Source organism: Chiloscyllium punctatum, chromosome 13 (assembly GCF_047496795.1).
Source record: "Chiloscyllium punctatum isolate Juve2018m chromosome 13, sChiPun1.3, whole genome shotgun sequence".
Classification (NCBI taxonomy): Eukaryota; Metazoa; Chordata; class Chondrichthyes; order Orectolobiformes; family Hemiscylliidae; genus Chiloscyllium; species Chiloscyllium punctatum.
Window position 1 is genome coordinate 53,690,615 of NC_092751.1, and position 27,092 is coordinate 53,717,706.

Genomic DNA, 27,092 nt, shown 5'->3' on the forward strand with positions numbered 1-27,092 from the left:
ACCCAGATTGACAGGTTTGTTAAGAAGGAAAACAGTGTTTTGGCCTTTATTAATAAAGGGATTGAGTTCTGGAATCAGACGGTTATGCTACAGCTGTACAGAGATCTGGTACGGCCACATTTGAAGTATTGTCAACTGTTCTAGTCCTGCATTATAAGAACGATGTTGACGCTTTGGAAAGAGTGCAGAGATGATTTTCTAGCATGTTGCCTGGTATGGAAGGAATATATTATGAGGAAAGACTGAGGGCCTTGAGGCTGTCCTCGTTGGAGAGAAGACTGAGAGGTGACTTAATAGAGACATACAAGATAATCAGAGGTTTAGATAGGGTGGACAGGGAGAGTTTTTTTTCCAAGTTTGGGGACGGCAAACACGAGGGTCACAACTTTAAAGTGAGGGGAGAAAGGTATAAGACAGATGTCAGAGGTAGTTTCTTTACTCAGAGAGTAGTTAGGGCATGGAATGCTTTGCCTGTAACGGTGGTAGATTCGCCAAGATTAAGTGCATTTAAGTCGTCATTGGAGAGGCATATGGACGTACATGGAATAGTGTAGATGGGATGGGCTTCAGATTAGTATGACAGGGCTGTGCAACATCGAGGGCCGAAGGGCCTGTACTGCACTGTCATGTTCTATGTTCTATATGCTACAGTTCCACATCAGCAATGTCATCGGCAATTGCCTGAAGTTGAATCAGTTGAAAACAAGAACGGAGGGGGCGTCTGGAAAACGGAAGGGGAATAGTGGTTTGTGAGAGTTAACTAAATGCCTCGTGGAGCCAGGTTCAATGTAGATACTGAATATCGGTTTTCCTGTTTACGTTGGTATACTGATCACTACGGATCAATGACCCAATATTGTCTGCCCTTTGTGTGTTGTTCTTTGTACATTTCACCTCGGCTCAGTGCTCCGGGGGACCACGCTTTTTTAAATTTGGCACATTTTACTCAGGTCGGTTTTGCAGCTTCATATTAAGGCCAACAATTTTAGGAACTCATTGTCACCATTCAGACCACCAAGTCTGTTCCGCTATTGAATGGTTTCATATCTGATCTGATAACCTTGAACTGCACTTTCTTGCCTTTAGCCATAATGCTTGATGTCTTTGCTGTTTGAAGATCTGCCGATCTCAGCCTCATTACACCTAATGACACCTCCTCAACCGCCGTCTGCTACAAGAAAGTTCACTGATACAGAACTGTCTGAGAGAATAAATGCTTCTTCGTCTCTATTTTAATTGTGAGATCCGCATTCTTATACGAAGTTAAAAATCGCACAACACCAGGTCATAGTCCAACAGGTTTAATGGAAGCAATAGCATTTGGAGAGCTGCTCCTTCATCAGGAGGCTGTGGATTACACAGTGGTAAGGTACAGAATTTATAGCGAAAGGTTACAGTGTAATGTCACTGAAATTATACATTGGAAAAATACCTTGATTGCTTGTTAAGTCTTCCATTTGTTAGAATGACTATGTTAGGTTCATTTCTTTCTTATGTAAATCGAAAAACTTTCTTTTGACAGTTACATTCTCAGGTGGACTTTACCAGTTAGTGTCAGCACAGATAATATGTTGAAGGTGCTAGTCCCTGTGTGCTGCGTCCATGCCATAATGTTTAGACTGACGCTCATCTAAAAAAACAACATCCTGCAGGCAAGGATGCCTGAAGACATGGTACATTGGTGAAGCTGAGCGGAGGCGACAGCAATGGAACGGGCGCTGCACATTAATCAATAGACAGGTGTGCCCCTTCCCAGTTGGAGAGCACTTCAGTGATCCAGGACATTCGACCTCAGATCTTCGGGTGACAAACCTCCAAGGCGGTCTTTGGAACAGGCAGCAGCTAAAAGTGCCCCCACAGAAACTGATAGCTGAATTCGGTACCCATGGTCATTGGGTTCATGTCACAGTACAGGTGATCCCATTGCCCTATCTCCAAACAGTGACCCACCTACACACGAGTGCGCACGCGCGTGTGCACGCGCACACTCACACACACACACACACCCGTCTGTGGAGTGAATTTGTCCTTGCAGAGTTACATTGTACTTTGCTCAAAAACTGCATGAATCCATGTAAGTCTCTGGTAACTCATTTTTATAAATTAGAATCATTCTAAACATTATGGAACAGACAGCAGCACATGGGGGCAGACACCAGTTGTTAAACTTCACCTGAGAATGAAACTTTAAAATAAAAAAAAGTTTTGCACTTTACATATGAAAGAAGTGAAGCTCACATGGTCATTCTAACAGATCGGAGACTTAGCAAACAATCAAGGTATTTTTCAATGTACAATTTCGGTTACGACACTATCCGAGTGAATCTCTCCTGCAACGTTCCCAGTGCGATCTCATCCCTGGACAATTCTAGCACTGAGCCGAATGAACATATTTCTATTCTGTAACAGCATCGGGGGTGGCTCTGCAGCACTTATTGCCTTCCGGTTTGGAGTCACGTGGACGCCAGACCAGATAAGGACGGTAGTTTCCTTCCCTCAAGGACGTCAGTGAAACACATGGGTTTTTCAGACAACGTATTCTTAATTCTAGGCATTTATTGCATTCACATACTATCATCATCGTGGTGTGGTGAGAATCCAACCCTTCTGCCCAGAATATTACCTGGCTTTGCTGTGTTAACAATCCAGCGATAATACCACTAGGCTATCGCAGAAAGCCCTCATGGGGGATCTTTTCCAATAGAGTCTCTTTTCCCCAATTATTCCTTATGCCCTTTTATTGAGCCTCACACTCCAATAATCTCTTGTCCATGTCAGTAAAAGCTGCTAAAAGAGAATTGATCTCACAGCCAAGGTATCCAAACGGATCGAATGATTTGAAGGTGCCAATGAAGAGATTGGGGCAACAGTGAGAGCAACGGCACAGACTGGATGGTAACAACGTGAAAGTGTATGTTAGATTGTGCAATGCCTCAGTCAAATGGGATGAGGGATGGAAAAGAGAGTTTGGGAGAGTGCGAGGGAGAGACATCTTTGAGAACTTTTGGGTTTAAATCCTGATACATGAAACGCAGAAATAGCAGAGAGCAAAATTCGATGGAAAACAGATCTTCACCTCGGAGAATATTGTCTTGTAAAAACGATTAATTTCTGACCGTGTTACACCAAAAGTAAAACTTTGAGAGAACTGACCGCCATGCTGTGGATTCGAGCCGAGGTCGCTGCAATCACAATGCAGAATGCGAACTACTAAACGGTTATAGCATTCCACAGACCACACTTATTAACTGCAACCAGTATGGTAACAGAGGAAATGTCAGGAAGAATGTACAATATCAGGACTTAGCGACAGGCATGTGGGAACGCAGAATGAACCGAATCTTTAACTTTAGCGTCCCCAGAGACTGTGGAGATTCCATGAATGAGAGTACAGGAGAATGGGATTAACGAAACTCTCCAACTCTTTGCAGAGTGCAGAATATTGTTGAAACGTATGCTTCAATAGCATTATATTTGAATATCGGCGACTTCATCACTTTGCCCAAACAAGGCAGGACCAATTGCTGCATGCAATCACACATCATTCCAGTTCCAGACCCGGAATCAGAGAAACTGTGTGAAGCATGCACGAAGATCCAATTGGAAACTGGGATGGAATGAAAGGAGAGAGGCGCATGTATTTCCAAGGTTGGGACAGCTCCTGGTCAAAAGTGGGGTCGAAGGGAATACTTGCCCCCATTTATAATATTATGACCATAAAGAGTACATGTTGCTGAGACAGCCGATTGGCCCATCTAAAGTGTGTGGCGAGTTTAATTTTGGGGTGGCAAGGATTGAAATTTCATTTTCGTATTTGGATCATTGGTTTTGACATTGGCATCTGCTTTTGTTTGCATCAGCTCAGAATCAGCTTCTTGTTCCCAATAAATACTGCAACCTGGAGAAGGTGGTGTTGTGGTTATTTAATAAACTAGGCATCCTTGGGGACACACACGGAACTGGTAATGTTAAAGCGCGATGAATAAAACCTGGAATGAAAGTCTGATCTCAGGAACAGAGAACATGCCTTTAATTTCCTGCAATCCTATTCATACATGTCGCTTATACAGGGGTTGCTACCATCTTTACCCAATCCTGTCTAATTGTGTCTCCAGGACCTGAACAAAATAGCTGACCCTTAATCCGAGAATGAAAACTGTGTGAGAAAGCAGGCCATTCAGCCCTTGCAGTCGACACTATCCCTCTGAAGCACATCCCATCAGACCCACACTCCATACCGATTCTATTCCGCTTCATTTCCCATGACTGATCCCAGTCACCTTCACACCTACAGACTGTGGGAGGAAACTCACACAAGCAAAGAGACAATGTGCAAACTGCACACAGTCACACGAGACTGGGATCGAATCCATGTCTCTCGAGCAGCGAGGCAGCAGCGAATCAGGAGGAACAACAAATGCTGTCCTGACCAGCGACATCCACACCCTGTGGGTGTATCATGAAGAATAAAAACACATTCACAACATGGACAACGGGACTTACGTCTGCGTTGACATGATTTCAACCAATTGTTCATCCTGGGTAGATACAAAGACACCGATATCACAGAGAAACCAGGGCAATGCGGAATTCAATTACCTGCTGAAGTGGAAACTCATCTACTCAGTCAAACTGGGGACAGAATATTCAACAGTCCCGTGTATGGGAAGGGCTCAATGAGCAAAAGAACCTCCAGATTTACCAGCAAGATAACATATCCCAGAAGGAGATCAATTAAACTGTCAACGCTGCTGTTAATCCCAACCAGCTGCCAGTTTCATAGCGTCAAAGTCATAGACTCACACAGCATGAAAACAGGCCTTTCACTCCTACAAGCTCATACTGAACATAATGACAAACTAAACGGGTCGCATCTGATGGCTCTTGGAACTGCTGAGGGTGAATAATGTCCTTGTGATATTATTACTGCATTGTTAATATGAATGTCCAGATATAATTCTGTGGACACGGGTTCAAACCCTGGCATGGCAGATGCTGGAATTTTATTTAAACAAATACCTAGAGTCGAATAATGATGTTGAATCAGTAGATCTGATTCACTAATGCCTGATCGGGAAGGAAACTGCCTTACCTTTCTGGTCTGGCTGGTATGTGATTCCAGATCCATAATATCGTGGTTGATTCTGAACTTCCCTCTGGGCAATAAATTAGGTACTAGGCATGAATGAATAGCTTTTGTTAATCCCACTGATACTTTCCAATTCATTTAGCGATCCAAATATCCTGTAAATATTGTAAATGTACTTTCATTCATCACTGCCTCAGGAAGTGAATTCCACACATAAACCATCCTCTGTTAAAAAAAAGCCTCTCATGTCTTATTTGAATTCCCTCTTTCCACTTTAAACATTTGCCCACTCGTATTGAAATGCCTCTCCTTGGAGAAAAGACAGTTACAGTTAACTCCAGCCGAACTCTCAATAATTTATACATTTCTATCAGGTCGCCTTTCAAACTCCAGTGCTCGAGTGAAAACATTCTCAGAATGTCCAGCCTTTCGTAATAACACAAACCTTCCCCACTCGCCATACGCTGGTATACCTCTTCTAAAGCTACTCCAGCTGAATAATTTCCTTGCTATTACTTGGCGGCAAGAACTGGACACAGTATTCCAGAAGACGCATCAGCCAATATCCTATTCAAGTTCAACATAACGTACCAACTCCTACGCTCAAAGGACAGAGCAACGAAGGCAAGATGACATTTTTTTTTAACTATTCTGTCTATATATGAAGCAAATTTAAAAGAATTATGTACTTGCATTCCTGGCCTCCGTGTTCCACAACACGATGCAATGCCGGTCATTAATTTTATAAGTCCTACTAATAGTTGATGTAGCAAAATGCAATACCTTCCATTTATCCAGATTGAACTTCATGTGACATTTTTCAGCCCAAAGACGCAATGGATTAAGATCCTTCTGGAACCTTAGATCACCTTCTTTACAGTCTCCAATTCTGCTGTCCTCTGCAAGCTTATGAACCATGGCTTCTATGAGTTCTATTGTTTTCTCATACAGGTCAACGATTTTTACTTATTTGTCGTGGCCATCATTTAGCTGTTTGCAAATCAGGTAACAAATAGTCATGTCGTTAACCATGAGGAAGAAAGCCATAGACTGCTGGGAGATTGGAAACAATCAGCAAGAAAATGTGCTGAAAGGAATTCAATCCAGTGAAGTGGGTGATAATGAATTTGAGGACTCACAATGAGAAAAGTGTGAATACTGAGTGGTTTAAAGTAATAAAAGAGAAATTAGAGTAGACATTCACGAATGTTTGAAGGTGATTGGACAAGGGATCAAGTGGTCTCGATGTTCTTGACCGCAGGTGGGAATATAAAAGCCGGGAAACGATGCTGGAACTTTAGCAACGGCCTATTCAAGATCAATGGACAGGGGAATCAGATGGACGGAAGTGCGTACTTCAGGTGCTGGAAATCAGAACCAAGATTAGAGTGGTTCTGAAGAAGCACAGCAGGTCAGGCAGCATCCGAGTTTCAGAAACAAATAACGTTTCGGGCAAACGCCCTTCATCAGGAATAAAGCTGGGAGCCTCGAGGGTGAAGCGATAAACGGGAGGACTGGGTCTGGAAGAATTAAGCTGAGAGTGCAAGAGGTGGATAGAGATGGGGTTAAAGGAGATAGGTCGGAGAAGAGGGTGGAGCGGATAGGTGGAAAGGAAGATAGACAGGTGGGACAGGTCAGAAGGACGGTGCCAAGTTAGTAATTTGGAACTCGGATAAGGTGGCCGTGGGGAGATGAGAAAACTGGTGAAGACCACGTTGATCCCCTGGGGTTGAGGGTATGGAGGTGGAGGAGACTCAGGAACTGCATGTCCTAGGGAGAATCGGGGACGTGGTAATTGATGTTTTTGGTCATGGGGCGTTGGAGTTGAATTTTGCGGGTTCCCTGGAAATGTTCTCTGAAGCGCTCTCCGAGAATGTGTCTGTTGGCCCCAATGTAGAGGAGACCGCATGGCGAGCAACAGATGCAATAAATGACATGTGTGGAAGTGCACACGGATATTTGATGGATGTGGAAGGCTCACTGGCGCCTTGGAATGATGTGCGAGGGAAGATGTTGGTGCAGGTTTTGCAATTCCTGTGGTGGCAGGGAAGGTGCCGTGAGGGGAGGGTGGGTTTTTGGAGGGCGTGGACTTGACTAGGTAGTCGTGGAGGAAAGAGTCTTTGAGAAAAGTGGATAGGGGTGGGGAGGGAAATATAAATTTCCCTGTCACTGCAGAAATTGCAAAACCTGAACCCACATCTACCTTCTCACCCCTGTCCAAGGCTCTAATGGAGGCTTCCACGTCCATCAAAGTTTCTCCTGCACTTCCACACATGCCATTTCTTGGATACGTTCCTCCCGATGCGGTCTCCTCTAAGTTGGAGAGAGGAGATGTGTTCTCACACAACACTTCAGAGAATATCTCCAGGATACCCGCAAGAATCAACCCCAGTGCCCCATGGCCAAACATTCCAACTCCTCCTCCCACTCTGCCGAGGACATGAAGGTCCTGGGCCTCCTGCATCGCCACTGCCTCACGACCCGATGCCTGGAGGAAGAAAGCCTCATCATCTGCCTCGGGACCCTTCAACACCATGGCATCAATTTGGACTTCACCCGTTTCCTCATTTCCCATCCCCCTACCTTACCCCAGTTCCCACCTTCCAGCTCAACTCCGTCCGCCTGACTTGTCCCACCTATGCATCTTCATTCCCACCTAACCACTCCACCTACGTCTCTGACATTTCATGTTCACCCCCCACCCGCATCCACTTACAGCACTCTCAGCTACCTTGTCCCCAGCCCCACCCCCTTCCCATTTATCTCACCATCCCATCTGCTCCCAGTTTCATTCCAGATGAAGGTTTTTGACTGAAACGTCCATTTTTCCTGCTCCTCAAATGCTGCCGGACCTGCTGTGCTTCTCCAACACCACTCCAATCTTGAGGGGAGTCAGTTGATTGAGTGGATTTTCAGATATTTTCTATTGTTGACCACAGGCTGTGGATGATAGCAGAACTTTAGCAACCAACAGGTCAGGGAACAGCTAAAGGACAGCACAAGTCTGGTCACGGCATAAATCAACATTTGTCTTAAATTTGTAAGATAAAAGATGGAAGGCTGAAGTATGCCACTTTGCCCATCAAGACCATTTCACCAATGAGTTTCTCACTGATTCCTTTCCAAGTCAGGGTGCTATGGGCCTAGGAGGGGAACTTGAAAACTGTGGCGTTTTGCTGCATCTTCCAACCTTGTCCTTATCGTCAGTACAGCTGTTGAGCTTTGAATGTTGTCAAAAATGCCCGAATGACTGACTCCAGTGCATCTTATAGTTGGTGAACTCTGCTGCAATTGTGCCTTAGCGGTGAAGGGAATGAATATTGCAGGTATTGAAGAGGGTACACTCAAGTGACTGCATTGTCGTGGACGGTGTCCAGTTCCTTAAGTGTTATTGAAGTTACACCCATCTAGGTAAATGGAGAGTTATATTCCACGTCTCATTTGTACCTTGCAAACGATGTAGGATTCACAGAACAATGAGTTGAGTTTATAATCAAAAAATGTTTCAAGAACATGTTATTGTTGTCAAAGTGTTTATGTAGCCAGTTTCTATAAGTTATTTCCCCCGAAATAATAGCTCTGTGGACGATTACACGGAGTAATTTGTTTACAGTAAAGTTATTGAATGTCAATGAGATATGATTAGATTCGCATTTGTCAGAGTGATCATTACTCTATTTCGTCCTTGTGTGGACCAATCTGATTCCAGTCACTGTCTGATTTCAAGATCCAATTGCCGTCTGTGCTTGAGATTTCAACCGTTTCTTCGCATAATTGTCTCCACCTGCCTTAATAACATGTAAGGAAGCTAAAGGGGACAGCAGAGATTAATGAACATGTTTTCAACACTGGAAGAAATGGAGCTTCGTGGAATGATTAGTTAGGCTGGGATTATTCTCCTTGAAACAAAGGAGAGGGAGGGGAGTTCTATCATCACATCGTAACATTTATAAACGTTCAATATTCATGGGATCTTGACAGGGTAGATACGGGCAGGTGGTTCACCCTCTGGTTTGAGGAGAGCACCAGAGGACATGAACTCAGAATTAGATATGGCCTATTTAATTCAGAAATGAGGAGTAATTTCTTTGCTCAGGATCCAGTGAATCGGTGGAACTCCTGGCCGAAATTGTTGTTGAGGCTGAGTTGTTGTGTATTTTCAAACTGTGCCAGACAGATATTTAACCAGAAAGATGATGAAGCTTTGTCGAGGCAATGCTGGAGAATGGAGTTGAGGATTATCAGATCAGCCATGAGTTCGTTGAATGGTGGAGCAGACTCAATGGGCTGAATGGCCGTCTTCCATTCCTACATCATTTGTCTAACGCCCTATTTGAATGATACCTTTTGAATTCTGAGGGAGTGAAATGAAGTAATAGAAACGGTTTCTCAAACTGATCAGACAGATCAGGAACTAAGCTCATAATTTCATGAACAGGAAATGTGCTGTAGCCTGGATACAACAAATGGCACTGGGCACGCCGAGGATGGGTATGTGCAGATGTTGTGATTGCTGAAGAAAATTGGTGGGTCTAATATTGTTGCCAACTTGGTGATCACGCTGGATGATTGATCGCGGTATGATTCACACAGCAAAAGGTTGTGAAATAATGAAAAATTCGTTTCATTGGAAAAGTTTTCTGCGGTTCCAATTCAATTGACTGTTAAGAATACTGATCAGAACTTTGTGTGGATTGTTACATTAAAATTCACAATCCCACTAGATAAACTATTGCACCCGATCTCTCCTTATTTGTACCCCTTTCATTCGATGTCAATTCATAGAACGTCAAGATGGAATGAAAGGAGAAAAGAAACGTTTGCCCTCCTTTTCATTATCCCAATGTAACTTACAACAGAATCAAATTGCTTTATTCCGACTTTGATGATGAATCGATTTATCACAAATCTCCGGTGCAATGAAGGGCAAGAGCAAGATTCTCCACGTTAAATGTTGCATTCAATTTTGCTCCGAATTTATGTCAGCTTAAAGAAAATACTGATGAGATAAACAGAAGGTTGAACTACAAAACAAGATGACAGTTTTGATGCTCAGTTACTTTGGCAGATTTCAATGAGTATCAAATGAATCCAACATCATGGCGATCGTCCTCCCATCTTTAATGCATGGGATTAAAGCAGGAAATCGATCTCCAAGAGACGGGTCACTTCCTATTCATTATGGAATAGCTGTCCTAGACAATAGACAAAATCTGCTCAGTTCCATTTATGTGGAATATTAATAGAAATCTTTCAAAACTATGAGGTTTTTTGCTGAATCTTACTCAGCTGCAGATGTTTCCGATATTCCTTTGCATCTGAAGTCGTCCAAATTAGAGATTGTTTCCTCGCACCTTCTAGCCCCTACACCCTCCTTTACACTTTTACCTGGCAACAGGCTATCTCTCACCTGGTGAAACTCACTGCTTCTGTGTCTCTAAATGTGCCTTTCCAAATATTTTGGAAACGGATTGTCTGAGTGACAGAAATTCTGCTCCCATTATGTCTTTGTCCCACATCGATGGTTTTGAAATCTTGACTTTCAGAAATTTATGAACTTGACAGAGTGCATTTGCCACATATTTACTCTCTCCAAACCTCATATACTCTGGAAAACTTCCATTCGGTTTTCCTTGGTTTAGTTTCAAATTTTCCAGCACACAAATAAATAAAATTCCATCCCCACTAAATGCCGTCAGCATCGTCTACAATGTCTAAGCAGCCCAGTAAATGATGGCAGTGTCCTCTCTGATGGAATCACAGATTCCCCCTACAATGCAGAAAGTACAGTTCAGCCAATCGAGTCTATTGGGAGACTCTGAACAGCATCTCAACCAGACCTGGCTCTCGTCTCTATCCCTCCGGGCCTCTGGCTTGTGATTTCAAATAAACCTGCTGGAATAAAACCTGGCATCGTGTGACTGCTGACCTTATCACCGCGTTACCCATGGCTCATTCACTTAACTTACTTAATTCACTCCCTGGACATATCAGCGCAATGTAACATGGCCAATCCACCTGACTTGTAGACTTAAGAGCAGTGTGAAACACTGAGCAAATGTACCATCACATTGACCACTATCTGTATCATGTGTAACGGCTTTACACACTGGGAACTCCGCCTAGTTAAAGCAAGCTGCGACCACCAACCTGAATTCTATGCACCCAAACGCGGTTCTACGCTGTACAACCTCAGGAGTTCTGCTGGAAATGTCTCTGCGCTCAGATCTGAATAGGTTTATTCTGTTTTCTTCCTCAGATTCCTGCTTTAAATAAACATATCAGTCAGGAACAACACTACATAATGGTTTTCATTGCAACACAAAAACAATGTGCGGTTTGCTGAAGTTACGTGTTTGCACTTTCACTGACACTCCATCTCCCCAGGAGCTGCAGCCCTTCCCCAGCTGATTCAGACAGCAATGTCCTTCCTGTGACGTCCCATCGAGAATGGAAGGCCAGCCATGAATAACCTTCACTGGGGAACAGAGCAACAGGTTTAAAATTAACGATGCTCCCAGGGGAGAAATGAGCCCTCTGTCGGGCGGGGACACTAACCACGATACTGTGGAGGACAACAACATCGAAGGAGGCCCTTCAGCCTGTTGTGGCCTCACTTGTCAAACACAACTGCTTAACGACCTGAATCACGTTTTCCATCGTTTATCCCATAATCTTACATGTTTTGGCATGGCAAATTAACATCTCAATTTTTTTTAAGGTTAGAATGATTTCCGTCTCTCTGACCCTTTCCGCAAATCTACTCAAATTTTCTGCCTTTTCCCGAAATCTCTTGGCCCCAGTGTTCGATCCCTCCATCAATAACAAAAGCTTCTTTCAGTCTATCATATCCATATCCCTCAGTATTTATTACATCTCAGTCATGTCTTCTCCAATCTCCTCCGCTCAGCGACAAACAACCCCAGTCTGTCCAATCTCTCCTCACAACTGAAACTCTTCAGCCCAGACAATATCCCAGTGAATCTCTCCTGCACCGTTCCCAGTGCGATCACATCCATGCAGTACTCTGAATTGCAGAACAGCACACAGTAATCTAGCTAGGGCCGAATGAACTTTTTTTTCTATTCTGTTACAGTATGAGGGCGTCGCTCGCTCGGCAGTATTGATTGGTATCCCTAATTGCACAGCGGGCAGTTGAGACTCAACCATATTGTAGTGAGTCTGGAGTCACATGGAGGCCCGATCAGGTAAGAATGACAGTTTCATTCCTTAAATGACGTCAGATGGTTTTGTTTTTTTTCAACAATTGAACATGAATATACAGGAGTTATAAGATTCGTCATTCCAGATATTTATTGAATCCCAATTCTACCACCGAGCATGGTCGGAGTCAAGCCCAGGTCCCAGGTGTCTGAATTAACAGTTCAGTGTTCAGTGGTAATAGCGCTTGGCCATTGCAGAAAAGCAGTGCAACTGATCTTATCCAATTAAGTGACTTTTCCCTGATACTGTTCTGTGCCATTTTTCTGACCTTGACCTCCCGAATAATATCTGGTCCATATCAGTAAAAGCTGTTCCATGTGTATTGATCTCACAACAGTGGTAACCATTTGGATCAAATGGTCTGCAGGTCCCAATGGTGGGGTTGGGGCACGTTCACCCAGCAACAGTGACCCCAGCCACACAGACTGATCGGTATCAATCTGAGAGTCTGTATTAGATACTGCAATACCTTAGTGAAATAGGAAATGACTCCGCAAACACATGAGGAAAGAGCAGCGCTCAGAAAGCTCGTGGTTCCATTAAACCTGTAAGACCATAACCTGGTGTTGGGTCATTTTTAACTTTGTACTCCATAGTCCAACACCAGCATCTCCAAATTAACGAAATGGGGTTATGGGATGGAAAGTTCGGTTAGTGATCGTAGGAGGGAAGAAATCTCTGAGAACAGGTGGATTTGAATTCTGACATATGAAACACAGAGATGTGAGAGGGCAGAGCTTGAAGGGAAAAAAATCACCTTGGAGAAAATCAAAACTTTAAAACAACCGATTCATGGGGGCTTCACAGAAGACTGGGAGACATAGAGAAATTTTTGCCGTGACTCGGATTCGAACCAAGGTTCCTGCGACCACAGCGTAGAGTACTAACCTCTGTACGATCACAACAACCCACAGACGAACACACTAAACGTGTTCAATAAGTACTGTGTCATAAGAAATGTTAGGCAGCGCACCAAATGTACAATATCAGTGCTTTGCGAACAGTTGCAGATATGTGGGAACTCAGAATGGGCTGGCGATTTAACATCAGTTCCCCCAGTGGCTGTGGTGATTCCATCATTAATGTGTTGAAGGCTGAGATCAATAGATTTCTACAAAACATCAAAGATTCGGGGGACAGTGCAACTTTTGTTACCTGTACATCCACCAATAACATTTATTGTATCCGTTGCTCCCAGTGCAGTCTCTGGTACATTGGGGAGACTGGGCGTCTCCAAACAGACCGCTTTAGGAAACATCTCCGGGACACCCGCACCAATCAACCACACCGCCCCGTGGCCCAACATTTCAACTCCCCCTCCCACTCTGCCGAGGACATGGAGGTCCTGGGCCTCCTTCACCGCCGCTCCCTCACCACCAGACACCTGGAGGAAGAACGCCTCATCTTCCGCCGAGGTACACTTCAACCCTAGGGCATCAATGTGGACTTCAACAGTTTCCTCATTTCCCCTTCCCCCACCTCACCCTAGTTCTAAACTTCCAGCTCAGCACTGTCCCCATGACGGGTCCGGACTTGTCCTCCCTGCCTATCTTCTATTGCACCTATCCATTCCACCCTCCCCCCAGACCAATCACCTTCATCCCCTCCCCCACTTAACTATTGCACTCGATGCTACTTTCTCCCCACCCCTACCCTCCTCTCACTTATCTCTCCACCCTTCAGGCTCTCTGCCTGAATTCTTGATGAAAAGCTTTTGCCCGAAACGTCGATTTTACTGCTCCTCGGATGCTGCCTGAACTGCTGTGCTCTTCCAGCACCACTATTCCAGAATCTGTTTTCCAGCATCTGCAGTCATTGTTTTTACCAAATTTTTGTTGAAATGTGTACTTCAATAGCAAAGCAGTTTTACATCGGTTCCTTCACAAGTTTCCGCAAACAAGGCAGTAACCACTGCTGCCACATAATCCCATTTCCCAGCCTCAGAATCAGAGGAACTGAGTGGCGCAGTCGCAAATAACCAACTTGAAATCAAGATGGGAATGGGGTTGCAGAGATACTCGATGGCTCAAGTGACGCAACCGGAGAAAGCACGGTGTTTCTATGACAGTTTAGAGGCGTAAGCAATTCCGAGGTTGGGAGTGCTTCTGGTCAAAGGCGGAGCAGAATGGAAAATTTGTTCCAGTTTATAAAAACAGCAATCTACATTGCATCTTGCTAAGACATCTGAGTGACATAACTGGAGCGTGGGCAGCTGGTTTGACGTTTAATTTTGCTTCATTATCACCCAGTTCCCTGGAATGAATTGCTTTCACCAGTTTTATTTCCAATTGTTTGATATCTCCCTGCAGTCTGCGGCTTTCTTCCTCATGGTAAATTGCATGACTAACTGTTGTGTGATCCACACACTGCTAAATCACGGCCACTACATGTAAATAGGAATCATTGATCTATATGAGAAAACAGTGGAACACACAGCAGGCATGCTTCGTAGGTTTGCAGGCGACGCCAGAATTGTAGACAGTGGAGAAGAGTATGTAAGATTCAAAAGGATCTTAATCCAATGAGTCGTTGTACTAAAAAATGTAACATGGAGGGAGTTCAATCTGGATAAATGGAAGATATTGCATTTGGTACAACAAAAAGAATATGGCTTTGCGTATGTTGGAGAGCATTGAAGCTCGGTGTGCAGGTACATAATTCCTTGTAATTTGCATTACCAACAGACGAGATGGTTCAAAGGCATACTTCCCTTCATTGTTCAGTCCTTTGTGTATAGTAGTTGGGACGTTATGTTGAAGTTTTGCAGGACATTGATGAGGCGTCTTCTGGAATATTATGTCCAGTTCTGGTCGCCCATTTGTAGGAATGATATTATTCAGCTGGTGTAGGTTCACAAAAGGTATACACGCTTGTTGCCTGTGGAAGGTTTGAGTTATAATGAAAGGTTGGATCGGCTGAGACTATTTTCAGATTCGAGATCGGGGTGCTGGAAAACCACATCAGGTAAGGCAGCATCCCAGGAGCAGGAATTTTTTTTTCACGCAAGTGTCCTTCACCAGGCTCTTCCCCGAAACGTCGATTCTCCTGCTCCTCAACTGCTGCCTGATCTGCTGTGCTTTCCCAGCACAACATTCGCGACTTTGATCTCTCATCTGCAGTTCTGACTTTCTCCTAGTTAAGAGTGTTTTCACTCTAGGTTAGGGGTTTGAACGGCGACCTGACAGAAGTTTATGAATTATTGAGAGACAAGTTTAGAGTTAATGATGGCGGCCTTTTCGCAGGAGGGTAATGTCAAGACGAGAGGGCATATGTTTAAGATGAAAAGAGAGAATTTTTTTTTAAAAAGACATGTGCCGCATTTTTTGAGGGACGGTGTTTTACATGTGTAATTAACTTGCTGAGCAAGTGATTGATGAGGGAATGTTCGCAGCATTTAATGGACAATTGATTCCAAACATGAATGGGAAAGTGGGATTTTAAAAATAAATATATTCATGCCTAGTACGTCAGTTATTTCCCAGAGCGCATTTATGAGTCAACCACGGTATTATCCATCTGGAGTCTCCTGTGGGACAGAGCAGATGAATATGGCAGGTTGCTTCCCGAACTTGCATGAGTGAATCAGATTGTATTTTTACACACATCTTTTTCAGGTCATCACGAGACTCTTCAATTCCAAGTGCTTATTGAATTCAAACACCACTATCTGCCATGCCAGGACCTGAACCCTTTGTCCCCAAAATATTACCTGGGCTTTGGATAAACAACACAGTAATAAAACGACAAGGGCATTATCACCACTCAGCGGGTACAGGAGGAGGCAGACGGGAATGGGTTAGTTTGGCAGTATGTTCAGCATGGATCGGTTGCACTGACAGGCCTGTTTTCATGCTGTATGACTCTGACTGACGCTATGGAGCAAGTAGCTGGTTGGGATTAACAGCAGCATTGACATCATAATCGAACACCTGATGGGATATGTAATCCTGCTGGAGTCTCCGGAGGTTGGTTTGCTCAATCATCCCTTCCCACACACGGGACTGGTGAATGGTCTCTCCCCAGTGTTACTGATTAAATGAGATTCAATTTCTATGGTTAATTAACTCCCTTCCAGCAGTTCCCACATTGCCCTGCTTTCTCTGTGGTATCAGTGTCCTTTTTTTCTACACCGGGTGAACGATCCTTTTAAATAGTGTCCACTTCGATACAAATCCTGTTTTCCATGTTGTGAATGTGTTTTCATTCTTCCTCATTCACCCACAGGGTGTGAGTATCACTGGTGATGACAACATTTATTCTTTGCCCCTCGTTCGTTGCTGTCTGGCTTCACCACAAACCCGGATGTGATCCCTGCCTCGGGTGTCTGTCTGTGGGCAATCTACACATTCTCTTTGTGTTTGCGTTTTTATTTCTCCCTCTGACCAAAGATGTGCCAGTTACAGGGATCAACAATGTGAAATGCAGGCTTATGGGACAGGGAATACCATGGGGTCTGGTGGAATGCCCTTCGGCTGTACCGTGTGGACTGGAAGGTCCGATTAGACTGCTTCGCCACGCGGTGGAGATTCTTGAATTAAGGGTCAGCTCATGTTTTTCTGGTCCTGGAGTCTCTCGTAGGCAGGACTGGGTGAAGATGGTTGAATCCCCTGCATCGGGGACATGAATGAATGCGATTGCAGGAAATTAAAGTCATGATCTCTGTTCCTGAGGTCAGGCTTGTATTTCATGTTTTATTTGTCGAACGTAAACATCAAAATTTCTGGTGTCCCAACCCCCAAGGATGACTAGTTTAAAATATCACCGCCAGCAGCACCTTCTCCAGGTTGAAGTCTTGACTGTGTGGAAGAAACTGAGCTGATGCGAGCAAATGTAGCTGCCACCGCCAGTGTCGGAAACACAGACCCAAACAGCAAAATCATCTTTGCAGCAAAACCATTGCAAAGTTAAGGGCTCAACACGCTCCAACTTGTGCCACTCAGCTGTCTTAGAAAGATGCTCCGGAAATCGCTATGATAGTGTAAACGGGGACAACCATTCCCTTGAGCAGGAGCACACTCAACCGAGGAATTTCTTGCGCCCCTATACCATCACAGAAGGACAGGACGCTCACCTATTACATCACTGGAGCCAGAGAGTAACTCCGCGCGCACATTCCCATCCCCATTTCCGGTTGGATCTGGGCGGCTGTGCTGATGTTAAGCTAAAATGCTATTGAAGCATACATTTCAACAATATCCTGTACTGTCCCCCGAGTCTTTGATGTTTTGTCGAAATCGATCGATCTCATTGTCATTCAAGGGATCTCCACAGTCTCTGAGGACATCGAACTGAAAGATTCAGCTCATTCTCAGTTCCCACATGTCTGTCACTGTTCGCTGAGTACTGATATTGTACATTTGCTGTTCTTCCGAACATTTCCTCTGCTAGTATACTTATTGCTACTTGCAAGCATCCAGTTCAATGGTTGCTGTGATCGTGGTTGTCGGTATTTTGCATTGTGACCACAGCAACCTCGATTTGAAACCAAATCACGGCACTAATTGTTCTCTCCGTTGTCCTTTTTGTGACACATGCTAAGAAATTAATTGTTTTACCTTCAAATTCCGCTCTCTTACATCTCTGCGTTTCATATATCAGGGTTCAAACACGCCCGTTGTCAGAGATTCCAGTCCTTCCCACGATTATTAAACCTCCTTTCCGTCCCTCCTCCCATTTCTCTGAGGCAATGCCCAATCTATCACTCTCTTTCACATTCATACTGTTCTGTCTGTGCTGCTGCTGCGGTCACTGTTGTTGGGTGAACCTGCCCCAATTCCACCATCGGGACCTTCAAACAAGTCGATCCATTTCGATCCCACGGTTGTGAAATCAATCCCCATGTAGCAGCTTTTACTGACAATGGCCAGAGACAATTGTAGCGTCAGGCTCATGGAAAATACCCAGGGCGGTTTTGGTGAAAAGACATTTTATTGTTCAAGATTAGCTTTGTGGCTTTCTGTGTTGGTCTTGTGGTAATTACATAGGACTGATAATCCAGAGACCGAGGTAATAGTCTGGGTACTCGGGCTTGAATCCCACCATGCCATGATCGTCAAATTTGGATTCAATAAATATCTGCATTGAAGAATTTAATGACTACTATATATCCAATGACAATGGTTGATAAAAAAAAAACTGTTTCATTGATGTTATTTCGGGATGGAATTTGCTATCCTTACTTGATCTGGGCTGCATGTGACTTCAGACTCGTAGCAATATGGTTGAGTCTCAACTGCCCTCTGGGCAATTTGGAATGGGTAATAAACTCTGCCCAGCCAGAATCGCCCTCATACTAATCCAGAAATTTAAAAAACAAATGCTCATTAGCCTCAAGCAAGAGCGTTGTGTGCAGTCTTGCAAGTCACATTATAGCAGGGATGTGATCACACTGAGAACATTACAGGAGATATTTACCGGGATTTTGTTTGGGCTGAAGAGTTTCAGTTTGGAAGAGAAACAGGACAGAGTGGAATGTTTGTCGCAGTGTAAAGGAGATGCAGACAAGACATGATTGAGTTAGGGCATGGATAGGGTTGACTGAACGAGTTTCCCATTGATGCAGGGATCGATCAGCAGGTGCCAGAGATTTAAGGAGAAAGACAGAAAGGTTTGAGAAGATGTGCGAAAAAGCTTTATCAGCCAGCGGGGGGTTGGAATTTGGAATACACTGTCTGCATTTTTCAGAGTGGCAGAAACCCTTCGAGCCTGAACAAATATTCAGATGTGAACCTTTGATGCCAAGACATATCAGGCTGTGGGGTAAGCATTCTGAAATAGGATTCAGTTCATTAGGCAGTTGTTTTTGACAAGTGTGGCCACAATTGGTGGAAGGGCCTCCTTTGACACTCTTGTCCTCGGTAGTATAATGGTTAATATCCCCGCTTGTCACAGGGCTCAATTCTCCACTGGGCACGATGTAAATATTTTAAAATTGTCGCTCCATTTCCAAGGGCGCGTATTGATACCTGTCCTTCCATTCTCGATGGGGCATGTCACAGGAAGGACAGTGCTGCCTGAATCAGTGTGGGAAAGGGCTGCAGCTCTCACGGAGGCAGAGTGTCAGTGAAAGTGCAAACACGTGATCTCTGCAAACTGCACCTTTTTACTGTGTTGGAATGAAAAGCATTTGACAGGCTTGTTTCGGATTGAAGTGTTTATTGGAAGCAGGAAGGTGAGGAAGGAACAGCGTAAAAGCGTTCAAATATGAGTGCAGAAACATTTCCCGCAGCACGAATCAGATTGTAAAGCACAGAGTAGTGTTTCGATACATTGAATTTGGGTTGATTTGCTTTGATGAGGCTGAGTTACCAGGATATAAAGCCATTAAGAATGATACAGGTTTTGCTCACAATGATGGAACATTGGCTCAGTAATTCGCATTGCTGTTCGGTCTGAGGGTTATATTGATTGGCCAAGTTAAATTGACCTCTCGTGTCCAGGGATTGAATTAATAAATTAAGTGAATTAGCCATGGATAACGCTGGGACAATGCCAGAAGTCACAGGACGCCAGGTTATACCCCAACAGCTTTTTTTTATATCATAATGGGGAGGGTTGCCCCTTCTTCTGGTGAAATATAAAGAAATGGGGAGGGGAGCTAGGTCTGGGTGAGATGCTCCTCAGTGTGTCGACACCGGCTTGATTGACTGAAATGCTCTCTCTGCACTGTAGGATTCTGTGATTCTCTCGGAGAGGGTTATGAAGGGGTTTACTGGGGTGTAAAGCCATTAGAGACGATGCTGAGACGGGGTGTACTGAGGATGAGATTTTATTCACTTGTTGTCTTCGAAAATTTAGAACAGTTATCCCTGAACCAAGAAAGACTTAATTGGGGGGTGGTTCATGTTATGAGATGTTTGGACAGAGTAAATAGGAGGAAAATTCCATATTTCAATTGAGTAAACGTCTCGACGTCAGACATTCAAAACCTTTGATTAAACCTTTGAAGGACAAAGAAATGATGAGAGCAGAATCGCTGTTACTCCAAGAATCTGTTTTTCAAAATATTTGGAAAGGCACATTTGGTGACATACAAGGAAAAAAATTCACAAGGAGAGAGACAGCGTGTGGCTAGGTAAAGGTGTAGGGGTGTGGTGTAGTCAGTCGGAAGTTGCGGGGAAACAATGTCTAAGTGGGTTGACTTTAAATGTAAAGAATTTCGTGAACGTGTGCAGCTGAATATGATTCGATTCCAAAACCTCTGGATTTCGAAAGATTTGGCATAATATTCTACCTGAAGCATTGTGAATGGAACTGAGTGGATTTTTCTTATTGTGAAGGGAAGATATTACATAATGAATAAGAAGTGCCCAGTTGCTTGGAGAGCGACTTACTGCTTTAATCACATGCGATAAGGATGTGAGGACAAATACCATGATGTTTGGTCCATTTAATACTCGGTGAAATCTGCCAAAGCAACGAGCAACAAAACTGGTGGATTTTCTTTTGCACTTTAACCCTCTGATTTTCTAAGCAGTATTTTCCTAAAGCTGAAATAAAGTCTGAGCAAATTTGAATGCAACATTAATCGTTCCAATGAGATAAATCTAATTCACTTGTGATTATTACAATGAACATTGTGAGGTTGCAGCAAAATTAAAATGAAATGAACAAAACAGTGTTTCTTGCGATTTAATCCAATTCAGGTTCAGCCATATGAGAAAGGCCATTGAGCCACAACATCGCCTTTATTTCCCTCTCCATGGCTGCTTCTTCACGTGAAAGAGAAAGTGACTGAAGAAATTATGAGTCAAATGTAGATGTGATTTTGAGGGAAAATTCTTGTTCTTTGTTTCATTCCGACACAGTTCTGACTCAGAATGTATCACTGATAGCTATTCATTCTGACGAGCATGGCGATTTGTTGGCATTTGCTGTTATTATAATTCTGGTGCAAGCAGAATCACAATGGTGTGGATTTGATTCCGCTCTGCAAATTTCTCATCCTTCACTTTCACCACATGTACCCTGATGAGGTGACATGTCACCACTCTACAAAATGTGCTGAGAAGACTGAATGATTGTGGTGGTGGGTTATTACACCACTGTGCTCCGCATTCACGAGTTCGAGTCACACTCTGGTTGCTAACTTTACAAACCGCTCCAGCAGTTTTTATTGGCACCTCACACGTCTGGTATAGAATGGAGAGAGAATCTTGTTCTTGCCCTTCACTGCACGGGAGATTCACGAATAATCGGCATCACATTAAAGTCGAAATGAAGAGTGAGAGCAGTCATTCTATTCAATTGAAGATTAACTTGGTGTAATGAGAAAGAACGCATTTTTCTTTCCGCCCCACATTCCATCTAGTCTTTCTATGAACTTGCATCGAAAGAATGAGAAACAAATAACAATAGATCGGGAGCACAAGTTTATCCAGTGGGGAGGTGGGGGGGGGCGCATGAGTATCTTAACCTAACACTTCACACAATGATCTGATCAGTAATTCAAACAGTGACTCGGAATTGGAACCACAGAAAACTTCTCCAATGAAACGAACCTTTCATTCTTTCACAAATTTCTGCTGTGTGTGAATCATACAGCGATCCATCATCCAGCGTGATCACTGACTTGCCAATTGTATAAGGTCTTTCAGCTTTCTTCAGCTTTCACAACTTATGTATGCAGCCACCTGTGCTGTGCCCAGTGTCATTTGTTATCCCCAGGTCACAGTACATTTCGTCTTCCTGAGCTTATGAGCCTTGTTCCTGATCTGTCTGATCTGTGTAATAAACCTTTTCTATCACTTCATCCCATCTCCCCACAATTCTGAACTTATTAATAAAATAATGCGTTTGACAAAATGTTAAACAAATGGGAGTTTGCCATTCAGCCCATGGAGTCTGCCCCACCATTCAACGAACTCATGTTTGATCTGATAATCTTTAACTCCTTTCTGCCCAATACCTCGTCAAATTTTCATCATCTTTCTGATTAACTACCTGGCACAGTTTGAAAACACCCAACAACACTGATGGCACAGATTGTTTGGCCGCTGAGCAAAGAGATGACTCCTCATTTCTGAATTAAATGGGCAATATCTAATTCTGAGATTATGTCCTCTGGTGCTCTCCTCACAGCATGGGGCAAACCACCTGCCCATGTCTACCCTGTCAAGATTCCACAAATATTGAACGTTTATGATTCGTGTTATATGATTATAGAGCACCACTCCACCTCCTTTGTTTCGAGGAGAATAATCCCAGCCTAACCAATCATTCCACGAAGGTCTATTTTATAGAGTTGGCAACATCCTCGTAAATCTCTGCTGTCCCCTGCAGCGTCCTTACATATTCTTAAGACAGGTGGAGAGATTTCGGTGATGAAATGGGTTGGAATTTCGGCCGCAGACCAAATACAGCAATCATAACTCTGACAAATCAGAATCTAATCATATTCGATTGTCATTTGATGGCTTCATTGTAGCTGAATTCCTCCGTGTCATCGTCCTGACGGCTAGTTTTTCGGAGAAATGGAACCTGATCGCGCATAAAAGAAGTTGACGACAAAAATATGTCCGTCGGTCGACTTTGTTTGATTATTAACTCAACCCTTGTCTCCGTGAAGCCTACATCGTCCACAACGCACAAATTAGATGTTGAACAGAACTCTCTCCATTTGCCTAGGTGGGTGCCGCTGAAATACCACTGAAGGAACTGGAAACCCTCCACGACAATACAGTCACTTACTGGACATTGTTCAATGCCTGAATATTTATTCACTTCACTGCTGAGGCACAATTGCAGCAGTGTGCACCACCTAGATTATTCACTGAAGTAAGTCATCCAGGCTTTGTTGACAGAATCTTCAAAGCTCAAAGACTGTACCGACTATAATGACAAGGTTGAGATGCACTGAAACGTCACCATTTATGAATTACCCTCCAAGGCACATACTAGCATGACTTGGAGAGGAAGCAGTGGTAAATTCATTGAGTGGTGAAGCGGTCTTGATGGGCAAAGATTTATACTCGAGCCCTCCACATTTTATTTTACAATTTTGAAAAATGTTGATTATCGCATTGACCAGACTTGTGCTCATTCCATCAGTTGTTTCCAAAATTGGCGTTTGCTAAAGATCGAATATCATTCTCAGACTGTGGTCAACAAAGAGCCTCTCGTACAACTGATCTCCCTGCCCAACAATCTTCAGAGATCTGTGAATATCTACTACAAAATCTCTTTGGTCCTGTACACCACTCAGAATCCTCACTGCTATTGTATCAACTCTCCAAATTCATTCCCACTTACTGGTTTGGATTCAATTCCATTTGCCGTTTTTCCTTTCCACCTGATTGATACATCCCTGCGATCCCTGATATTATTCATCACAGTCGCCAAGACGACCAATTGTTGCATCGTGTGTCAACATCTAAACGTGACTCCTACAACTATGTTTGAATTATTGATCTACATCAGGAAACAGTGGTACTCCACTGGAAACAGGCATCCAAGAATTGTTCATTGCTGGATGGGATGAACACCTGCAATAACAGCAGAATCGGACCCTTGCTGTCATTTGTAAATCTGATTGCAACTCTGCAGGTTGGTCTCCTGACTGATTCCTTCTCACATAGGGGAGTTGTGAATGACCTGCCCACAATTTGACTGAGGAAGTGAGTTTACATTTCAGCGGGCAATTAAATCCCTTCCTACAGACTCCGTCCCCATGGACCTGACTTCATGGAGGCGTGGGTATTCTTGTGTCTATTTAGTTTGGATAATCAGCTGAATTTGAGACCACGCTGAGACGATTCCCAATTTTCCCAGTCATCCATGTATCTTTTTTATCCTTCCTTATTCTCCCCAGGAGTGTTACCATCATAGTCTGAACAGCATTTGTTGTTCAACCTTAACTCTCCTTGAACTGAGTCAGAGGGAATGTATGGGTGAACCGTACTATTGTGGGTCTGGAGTTATATGTTGGCAGGTCTCTTTAAGGACGGCAGATTTCCCTTTTGAAGGGACATGAATGAATGGGTTTTCAGCAAATTAAAACTTTTTGTCACTCTTCCTCTCAGCGGGTTTATATTCCAGATTTTATTCATCGAATCTAATTACCACCAGCTGCAATGCTCCAGTCTCCAAGGGTTGCTCGCCCAAATATCGCCATTATATTTACAGATGACACGAAGATTGGTGGAGTAGCAGAAGGCATAGTGGACTGTCAAAGAATGAAGGAGAATATAGATAGAGCAGTTGAGCGGAAAAGAGGCAGATGGAGTTGAATCCAGGCAAATGTGAGTTGATGCATTTTGGGAAGTCTAATTCCTGGACAGATGCATGTGTAGGAAGAGTGCAGAGGGATGCTTTGGAATTGGGTGATAGGTTTAGACAATGGATTTGGATCAGCTCAGGCTTCGACATCCAAAGGGCGTGTTCCTGGGCTGTAAATTTTCTCTGTTCTTTGTTCTTCTTTGTTCACTACTCTGTCAACTTCATGCTACATTGCTGCATCTCAGAGAATGATATTGTCAATTCTAATTTTCACAGAGGGAATGAGAATATGACATGTGGCTGTGTCGGAATGAAAGTGATGTACGCTGGTCTGGAGTGTTTATTGGGAGCAAGCGGCTGATGTGGAGATGATGTGATCAAAAACAGCTCTTAATGTCGAAGTAACAAAACAGCGCATTGTTAAAGGAAAATTTCAGAGAATGCTTTCAATTAATCGATCGCTTGCTGAAGGCTCCAGCACGCTTCAGCTGATCCAATCTGTATTGCGGGTTAATGCTGGTGTTGTATCCTAATACAACAATTATGTTCTTCGTTCCCGCCTTTGACCAGGAGCACTCCGAGCTTTGGCATTTCTTTCGCCTCGGTGCCATCATAGAAGAACCAGGTGCTCATCTTCAAGCCAATCAATCCATTTCGATACTATGGTTGTGAGATCAATTCTCATGTAACAGCTTTTACCACATGGAGCAGAGATTATTCGAACATCAGGCTATGGAAAAGGACACAGGGCAGCACAGAGGAAAAGAAAATTTATTCGAAAATATTTCTGTCTGTGGACTTCTACATCACTTATTCCACTTGCTCATTAAGCTCTGTCTTGTCTATTGTGTGCAGTTATGCAATTCGCATTATAGAACGGATATGATAGCACTGGAAATGATGCAGGAGAGATTTAACAGGATACTGTCTGGGTAGAAGAGTTTCAGTTGTGAAGAGAAATTGGATAGACTGGAGGCGTTTTTCTTAGAGTCGAAGAGATTGAGAGGAAACTTGATTGAAATGCAAAAAATAATTAGGAATATGGATGGCATAGACTGAAATCAATGTTTTTCTTTGATGGTGAGATCGACCACGGGGGGAGGGGCAGGGTGGCATAGATTTAAGTATAGAGGAGGAAAGGTTTGAGTGAATGTTCAGACAAATGTCTTGAAACAGCCGTGGGTTGAAATCTGGAACTCATTGCATGCAAAGGTTGCAGAGGCAGAAATAATCAGAACATTCAGATGTTTTCCGATGTGAATTTGTGATGCCAAGACATACAAGGGTCTCGGCGAAGTAATTTTAAAAAGTGTTCCGATAGTTAAGCGAATGTTAATTTCCAGTATTAACACATAGGCTTATTTTTGCATAGAATTCCTGGGTAGTACCACCGCCTGTCACTGCGTGAGGTCGGATTCAATTTGCTTCCAGGACAGGCGCTTGCATATTGGGAGGACTCAGTGGGTAGAACTGCACCATTCAGCGTCAGAAATCCGCCTTTGATTCAAGTCTTGTGTGAATGACTGTGTGGAATTTGCACACTCCTGCTCTCTCTCTCTCTCCCGTGTGAGTTTTCTCTGGCTGCTCCGATTCCTTCCCACAATGCAAATGTGTGCAATTCAGATAAATGGCAAACAAAATCTGAATGCACTGTAAGTGCTGTAAATAAGAGACAAAATTCAGAATTGCAGGTCGGGGAAAACAGAATGACCATTTCGGGTCAACAGACCCTTCATAGGACCTGATTTTAATTCTCAATGTTAATTATGATTTCTCTCCACTGATGCTGCCTGACTCGCTGAGCTTTTGGAGTAATTTCTATTTTTGTAGGTGCACCATAAATGCTGGTTTAGAAAGATAGAGTGGAGAGTGTGAATTTCTTCCATGGCACAGTGCAGACTCAACTGGCCAAATGGTTTCTTTATGCACTGTGTCTAATTCCACTAACTCTGAATCTATAAGTTTTTGTCCTTTTTTTAGTCTTTGTTTTTCACATCTCTCCTGTCATGTGAATTGCAGAGCAGGACAATCGACGGTTCGGACATAAGCCACCAATAAAACTTTACCACCTGACGCCTGGAAGATGAAGGCCTCATATTCTGCCTTGGTACCCTGCAACCACACGGGATAAATGTGGATTTCAGCGGCTTCCTCATTTCCCCTCCCCCACATTATCACAGTCTGAAACATCCAACTCAGCACCACCCTTCGGACCTATTCATCTCTACCCCTCTGACTTATCACCTTCTCCCCTCCTCCATCCACCATTTGCTTTCCCAGCTACCTTGCACCCAACCCCAACTCCCTCCCAATTATCTCTCAGTCCCCACCCTCAAGCCTCATTCCTGATGAAAGATTTAAACGTCGATTCTCCCGCTCCATGGATGCTGCCTGACCTGCTGTACTTTTTCAGCACAACACTATTGCCATGGCGAAGATAGACAAGCTCAGTTCAGGCTCTTTATCTGGGAGCGGAGACAGCTAAGTGAGGAAGTGATTAAGGTGCACATTAAGGGGATCGGTACGTGTGATAGGAATGAACTTCTTATGGGAAGAGTTAACA

General features: G+C 43.6%; 1 long non-coding RNA gene across 1 annotated transcript in view; it reads right to left on the reverse strand.

The window, feature by feature from the left end:
• LOC140484504 (uncharacterized) overlaps positions 1-27,092 on the reverse strand; it is a 749,759-nt gene that overhangs the window by 622,831 nt on the left and 99,836 nt on the right. The window lies entirely within an intron of this gene.